We start from the raw sequence: 7,330 nt of genomic DNA on the forward strand, positions 1-7,330 counted from the left end.
ATTTTTATCTATAAAGGACATAATTTACTTAAGTAAATTAAATTAATTACTTTTTGACATAATAAACCTTATTTGGTCTATTTAAGTTGGGGGTAAAATCGAAATTTCTCAAGATTCACACTAAATTCGTGAATTTATTGTCAAAAGTCGTTGAATTCTTGAACAAAATATGCGATTTTACCTTACATAATTCGTCGAATTGAACTTTAAAAACTAGCGAATTCTTAAATTGAATTCGTGAATTCAAAAACATAAGAGCGTGAATTTTTGTAGAATTCGCTCTCACAACGTTAATTTGCACGTGGAGCGATGGAGCGCCAGTGGTTTGAGTGAATTATTTGACTTAGGTTATACATGCATAACGCATGAGACCATGCCAAATTTAATTAACTCCATGTCAAAAAAGAAGAGAGAAATATATATATATATATATATATATATATATATATATATAAAAGGTTACAGAAGTGTTCTTCTCTTTTAAACTTTCTACAGTAGTAACATCTTGGTTATATTTCAACACAAGTATAATCTCTCGTCCTTTAAAGGAGAGGTGAGGCTTCGATGGAGAATTTGTGAAATGTGTACGAGAATGAGTCCCTCCCAAAAAAAATAAAAATAAAAAATAAAAATTAGAGAGCTGAAAGCTGAGCTACATCCGATAGTACATGCATTATTGATAATGTCAATTTCATTACAAGATAATTAAGTTGTTTTCACTTTATAAGAAGTCTAAATCATTGAAAAAGACTGTATTGAAAATCAAGGTGGCTAGAGCTGGACAGCTTTTAGTTTATTTTAATTTTGGTCTGCTAATTAAGGAAGACAGATTTGACTACCCAACCATAATAAGCCTTACCTAATGTTGTTTTGATTTAAAATGGTGGTTACTTGCTTCCATCTAATTCTCAATATTTCGGATTTTTGTAGCCATAATGACATACAAATATAAGATAACGATTAGACTGTTAACAAGTATATGTTTTGTATATCTTCACACTTCTAATACACATTTCTTGTTAATTCAATAGAGTCCAAATTTTATATTTCCATTGTTTCAATGTATTCAATTAATTATTAATGTTAAAATTAGTGAGTAGATTGTATATTTTGTCTTGTAAAAGAAAGTCCCACATACAAAGTCTAATGATCTTTACTTAAATTAATATAGAGTGAAATATTTTAAAATGTAATATTATTGTAAAGTATGTGTGGGAGTTTTTTCAATATTTACGGAATTTCTTCAGTATTGTTAATCGTAGAAGTTCAGACTTCACTACATTCTGAAGTGTTTTGTCATAACAAATTCTTTCGAGTGGGGACTGCATTTCGAGAAGTGTTTTGCCATAACAAACGTTTTCAAGTGGAGACGATGCATCAATATTGTTACTCGTAGAAATTCTGACTTCATTGCATCTCGAGAAGTGTTTTGTCATAGCAAACTCTTTCGAGTGGGGATATTAATGCATCACGATTGTTACTCGGGAAAATTCCGACTTCACTGTATCCCATGAAGTGTTTTGTCATAGCAAACTCTTTCGAGTGGGAACAATACAAAAGTCTACATCATTTCTGACCCATCTCAACTTAACGGTAATTTTCTTCCATAACCCTAGCTTAATCTACCAAGTTACTCTTATTAGTTGGTGTTTCATTATATTTTTTCCTAGTCTCAATCGACAAGCTATGTAAGTACAAAGTTTTTGTGTATTATTGATATATGTTCATAACTGGTATGGTGTCACCATCATCAAACCATGCATGTGAGATGTGAGCAAGAGTGAGAACAAGGATTAGATGATACAATGTGTGGATTTAATTGGTTAGTCTCTAATAGTTGATACAGATAAGTGTATGGCATGCCATTAATTGCAGGTATTTGGAAGGAGGTTCAGCTATCCTAAGCTTCCTTATCTGATTATGAAATCAAATGGGGTGGACCAGAGCTGACCAAATAATAATTCAGGTGGGGTAATAGCAATTTACTAAGACAGCCCAAGAATATATATATATATATATATATGATTTAACCTTCCTTGTGTACCAAATAGGTGCAAATTGATGTAAGACAGGTTGAAAATTACGTTTTTTTATATCATTTTCCTGTAATATTAGCCATCACTTAATAAATTCTGAGCTTTTCTTAATCATTATACTATGTTCTTATTGTTGGAAATTAAAGCCACATTTTAATGTTTAAAACTTGTTTAAAATGTATTATGAAGCATTTGAGAAGTATTAGATATGCAGTCGAAGTATATGAGAAGTATTAGACACGTGTTAGAAATTAAAATATATATTTTAAAATTATAAATATATTTAAGAAGTTTCGAACAAATATTTATAAGTCTTTGATGAATATCGATATTTGACATGAGTACATCGCTGTCGTAGAAATATCTATACTTCCTAGGTTTTGAGTAAATCAACCCAATCAAACGTGAGTTGAAAACTCAAGTGCCTAAAGAATTTCCAAGAAATCCTATAATTTAGGTCTTGGAAGCCCTTTCTACAGGGCTTGTTGGTTTATTGGGCTCCCCTTGTTGGGCTTGGTTTGCTTGCTATATCTAGTTGCTTTGGGTTGGATACTTTTGTAACCTTGATTCTGCTGGGCCTTTTAAATTTTCCTTTAAAAATGTTGCACATGATTTAGCACAAGATATTACCTTAAACAAGTTCAAATATGAAATAATTGTGTTTTACAGATTTGAAGTAATTTAGGTTTTAGGCTTAATTATGGATTTTAGCTTGGATGCAGGAATATATAGTACTGTAAAAGAGTAGTGTAAGTTTAACTATAGAAATTTATATAACATAATTATCCAAAAAAGAATTAAGGATGGTAAAATTATTTAATTTAAATAGTAAAAATCTTAGAAGCAGTACATATAAACAAAATTTTAAAGTTAATATTATATATTAGTATTTTCAATCTTATTATATTTAGGGTTTAAAAAAAAAACCCCCACTGTATAAAATGTGAAAAATACATCCCTTTATTTAGTATGTGCATTTAAATCTTTAACATTTTGAAATGTGTACAAATTGCCCCTTAATATTGGTTGACGGTTAATTTTGACCAATATATTTTTTATTTTATAAAAACTCCAAAATACCCTTAATATATTCTTAAAACTGAAATCATTATATTTATTTTATTTTTTCTTAATGGAATTTTAGGTATTTCAATCTTCAATGTGACAAAATATCCTTATTTGCTCATTTTGAAAAATGTAGGTTTGTTTGTTTTTTTTTTTTTTTTTTTGGTGGCACTTTACCCATATATTTATAAGCTAACTCCCCAAACAAATGTGCATGCTCCCCTCCCCTACTTTGCCAGAATATATGTGTCTATTTATAGTAAATAGAATTAGGAATCATTTTGATTATATTTTAGTTGCTTCCTTGGGTCTTGGGCCAGAATAGGCCCTCAGGCTATACTAATGTTAGCTCAATCTAGATCAAATCAAATTTTGATATGAAATATTAAGCCCAAACCAAAACCAGCCTATTAAGCATTATCACGGGCTTCTCAAAGAATGTTCATATAAAACAATAATGCCTCGTTTGGTGTATAGAAATAGAATGTCTATTCCAACCATTTATTTATTTGGCATGTAATTTAAAGTGGCAATGACCATTTCATTCGAATGAAAATTTATTTCTATGAATGAAAATTCATACCATAACTAAACCTATGAAATGACCATTCCATTCTCAAGTAATTTTTTTTATAAAATAATCAACTTCCAAAAAAACCTTCGTATTCCAAGTCCAAAAATGACAACCACGATTGCCATAACCACCACTATCTTCCACCACCACTTTTTTCCACCACAACCACATTCGCCTTTCACCTTCGTCTCCTCTATTGCCTTCCACCGCCGTCGTTGCCACCACCAACATTGTTGTCGCCTTCAACCACCACACCGTTGCTGCTTCCACTTCATTACTCCACCTCCACCACTAACTTCCACCACTATCACTTCAACCACCACAGGGGTTTTGATATGCTTTCCAATTTGGATTGATATTGGCTGATTTGATGGGACGCCAATTTTGAATTTGAATTTGACTGGCCGTATAAAAAAATAGACACTGTTTTGCACTCAAAATAACAGCTTTCCAGCAAAACAATCACACAATATTAGAAATTAGGGAATTGTGTCTCACATATTTTGTGGGGTGCCTAACACCTTCCCCGCACATAACTAAACCCCCAAATCCATCACGTGATTCACACACTATATGAGTCACACTTACACACACCTAGGGCTACATATTATCACATGCTACAGACATTCCTTAGGTGACCTAGCACACTATTAATCCAATGTTAGGTGGAGACTCCATACATCTATTTGCCATATGCACACCACTTTATTGGATGGGAGCCCGGGGCTCATAAGAGATATGTGGATTTATTAAAAGTAAATGATGGTTATTTATTGAGTTTATAATTAACTGGGTTATACATATTTAAATAATGCACTTATTTGAGTTACTTATATATAAGGAATACAAGGTAAGGTTAGCTTACTGAACGATGATTGTGTTTCGCATTTCTTGCTGAGCTTGTGAGCTCATCCCATTATCACATTTCAGGTGCTCGTAGAGTAGGAACGTGATGGAGACATATGACGGGGATGAATTTTAGCTCATTGCACATTTATTTATTTATTTTACTCGGTTTTACTTTATTATGATCATTGTAATAAAGTTAGGGTTTTGTGAGACTTTGTTTAGTTGTTTTAGTGGTTATAGATGTTTTTATTATGTTAGAGGAAATTTCACCTCTATTCATTATTTGTATAAATTTGTCAGACTCTCATGTTTAATAAATTTTATGATGAGATTCATCGTAATTCTATTTATGGTGGATGTATGTTGAGAATTGGTGGAAGTTATACTTTAAATTTTATATGCAGAACAAGTAGTTCTTGTGTTAAAATTTGGGGTGTGACAGTTTGGTATCAGAGCCTAGGTTAAAAATTACCTGGCTAAGAGAAGTGATAGTAAGAATAGGAGCATATACTTATACAAATTATTGCTCTCTTACCATGCTCTAGTTTAAAGTATAAATTACTTGTGAGACTTATCATTGACATTCTTTACTGAAAATAGGATGTCAAGAGCTGGAAGAGGCAGAGGACGACCTGCTATAGGCAGAGGTCAAGGAGGTGCCGGTCGTGGTGGTGTTGACTATGACAATGTTCAGTTGGAGGATGCACCTCTTGCGCCGAATCCTATGATTGGATTTATCAGAGATATACGCAAATTGGGGGCTGTCGAATTCGTCAGACCTACCGATCCACATGATGCCGAGAAGTGGATTGAAGATTTGGAAAAATATTTTGAGATGATGGACTGCACTGAGGTGCAGAAAAGGAAGATTGGTGTTTTTCTTTTATCTAGTGAGACCAAGATGGTTATGGCTTGGGATGATTTTAAAACTCAGTTCAACGACAAATACTTTCCACTATCAGTGAGGGAGAAGAAGGCAACTGAGTTCATGCAGCTGGAACAGAATAATGATATGTCAGTCAATGAGTACGAGAGGAAGTTTACAGAGCCATCCTGATTCGCTTCTCACATTGTTGCGAATGAGTTACACAAGGTTAAAAAGTTTGAGCGAGGGTTGGTCTCTTATGTGAAGAAGTTTATGGTGGGTTATCGTTATGACATATATGCTAAAGTGGTGGAATCAGAGCAGCTCTCAACAGAATCAGAGGGGTCAGCAGTAGCAGACTCAGAGAAACTGGCAGGGTCAGTCTTAGTAGAGAGGCAGACAAGATTGGCGAGCAGGGAAACGTTAGAGAGTTGGTGAAGGTGATCAATCCACAGTTTTAGTCCCAGCCATGCCTCATGATACACAACCACATCAGTTCAACGAGCATTGCTACAATTGTCGTGAGGAAGGACATATGGCTCATAATTGTCCCAAACCTCGCAAGAAAGACCAGCATCAGAGAGGTCAGGCACCACAGCAGCACGAAAGTGCAAGGTTTTATGCAGTTGTTCCAGATGGGAGACATGACCGTGCACCACCAGTAGTGGAAGGTACACTTACTATTTATGGCAATATAACTAGAGTACACAATGAATTAATTAAATAAATCAATTAAATAAGTACGTTAATTAAAACAGGTAATTAATCCAAGTTACACATTATTCAGCACTTAATGTAATTTAAATAATTAATTAAATCCAATAATTCAATCAAATAAAAAAGAATACAATTAAATCAAATAAGCCAATTAATTAAAATAATTAATTAAATCCAATTAAAAAATTAACTCAATCAATTACGTCAAGTAAGTAATTAAATTAAATAACAAACCAATTAATTAAAATTAAAAAAAAATGTAATTAAATACTCAATTAAATACCAGAAATATCCTTTTAAAAGTAGGGATATTACATACTTCCCCCCTAACAAAAGGAATTCCGTCCTCGGAATTCGCTCTTACCTTCTTCCAATATTTTAGGAAATTGCGAGTGAATGACATCTTCCCGTTCCCAAGTAGACTCAGACTCATTGTGATGACTTCACTGAACACGCACCAAAGGAATAACCTTATTACGAAGGATTTGATCGGTCGACAATACGACACGATGGCTCCAAATAAGTTGCATCTGGCTGCAACTCAATCTCCCCAACATCGATATGCTGATATCGATCCTCATCTCGTAGAAATTTTCGCAACATGGAAACATGAAACACGTTGTGTACGCAATCCGAATTATCCGGAAGTGCCAATCAATAAGCAATAGCTCCAACTCGATCCGTAATCATGAACGGACCGATAAACCGCGGAGACAACTTCCATTTCTTCCCAAAGCACCTGACACCCTTCATAGGAGACACTTTGAGAAAAACCTGATCCCCAACCTGAAACTCCAAAGCACGTGTGCGACGATCCGTATAACTCTTCTGCCGACTCTGGGCAGTGCGAATGGGATCCTTAATAAGAACAATCTTCTCAGAAGTATCCTTGATGAACTCAGGACCCAAGAATCTGCTCCCGCCAACCTCCATCCAACAAATAGGCGATCGACACGGTCGGCCGTATAATGCCTCAAATGGTGCCATCCCAATAGTCTTTTAAAAACTATTGTTATAAGCAAACTCCACAAGCGATAAGTAATCCTCCCAGTGGCCCTTGAAATCAAGAACACACGACTGAAGCATATCCTCCATGATCTGATTAACCCTCTCAGTCTGTCCATCAGAATGAGGATGATAAGCAGTACTAAGGTGTAATTCTGTACCCAAAGCCTGCTGAAAACTCTTCCAGAATCCTGACACAAAGCTCGAATCCCTATCCGA

Source organism: Cornus florida, unplaced genomic scaffold (assembly GCF_030987335.1).
Source record: "Cornus florida cultivar Cherokee Brave unplaced genomic scaffold, ASM3098733v1 CherokeeBrave_3.0.0_Hap2_Chr07, whole genome shotgun sequence".
Lineage (NCBI taxonomy): Eukaryota > Viridiplantae > Streptophyta > Magnoliopsida > Cornales > Cornaceae > Cornus > Cornus florida.